Raw genomic sequence first — 797 nt, 5'->3', positions numbered from 1 at the left:
GTTGAACAGTTCTATGAAGACCTACAAGACCTTTTAGAACTAACACCCAAAAAAGATGTCCTTTTCATTATAGGGGATTGGAATGCAAAAGTAGGAAGTCAAGAAACACCTGGAGTAACAGGCAAATTTGGCCTTGGAATACGGAATGAAGCAGGGCAAAGACTAATAGAGTTTTGTCAAGAAAATGCACTGGTCATAGCAAGCACCCTCTTCCAACAACACAACAGAAGACTCTACACATGGACATCACCAGATGGTCAACACCGAAATCAGATTGATTCTATTCTTTGCAGCCAAAGATGGAGAAGCTCTATACAGTCAACAAAAACAAGACCAGGAGCTGACTGTGGCTCAGATTATGAACTCCTTATTACCAAATTAAGACTTAAATTGAAGAAAGTAGGGAAAACCACTGGACTGTTCAGGTATGACCTAAATCAAATCCTTTATGATTATACAGTGGAAATGAGAAATAGATTTAAGGGCCTAGATCTGATAGATAGAGTGCCTGATGAACTATGGACTGAGGTTCGTGACATTGTACAGGAGACAGGAATCAAGACCATCCCCATGGGAAAAAAAAATGCAAACAAGCAAAATGGCTGTCTGGGGAGGCCTTACAAATAGCTGTGAAAAGAAGAGAAGCGAAAAGCAAAGGGGAAAAGGAAAGATATAAGCATCTGAATGCAGAGTTCCAAAGAATAGCAAGAAGAGATAAGAAAGCCTTCCTCAGAGATCAATGCAAAGAAATAGAAGAAAACAAGAGAATGGGAAAGACTAGAGATCTCTTCAAGAAA

Source organism: Bison bison, unplaced genomic scaffold (assembly GCF_000754665.1).
Source record: "Bison bison bison isolate TAMUID 2011002044 unplaced genomic scaffold, Bison_UMD1.0 scf7180017864472, whole genome shotgun sequence".
NCBI lineage: Eukaryota > Metazoa > Chordata > Mammalia > Artiodactyla > Bovidae > Bison > Bison bison.
This window is presented reverse-complemented; position numbering follows the sequence as displayed.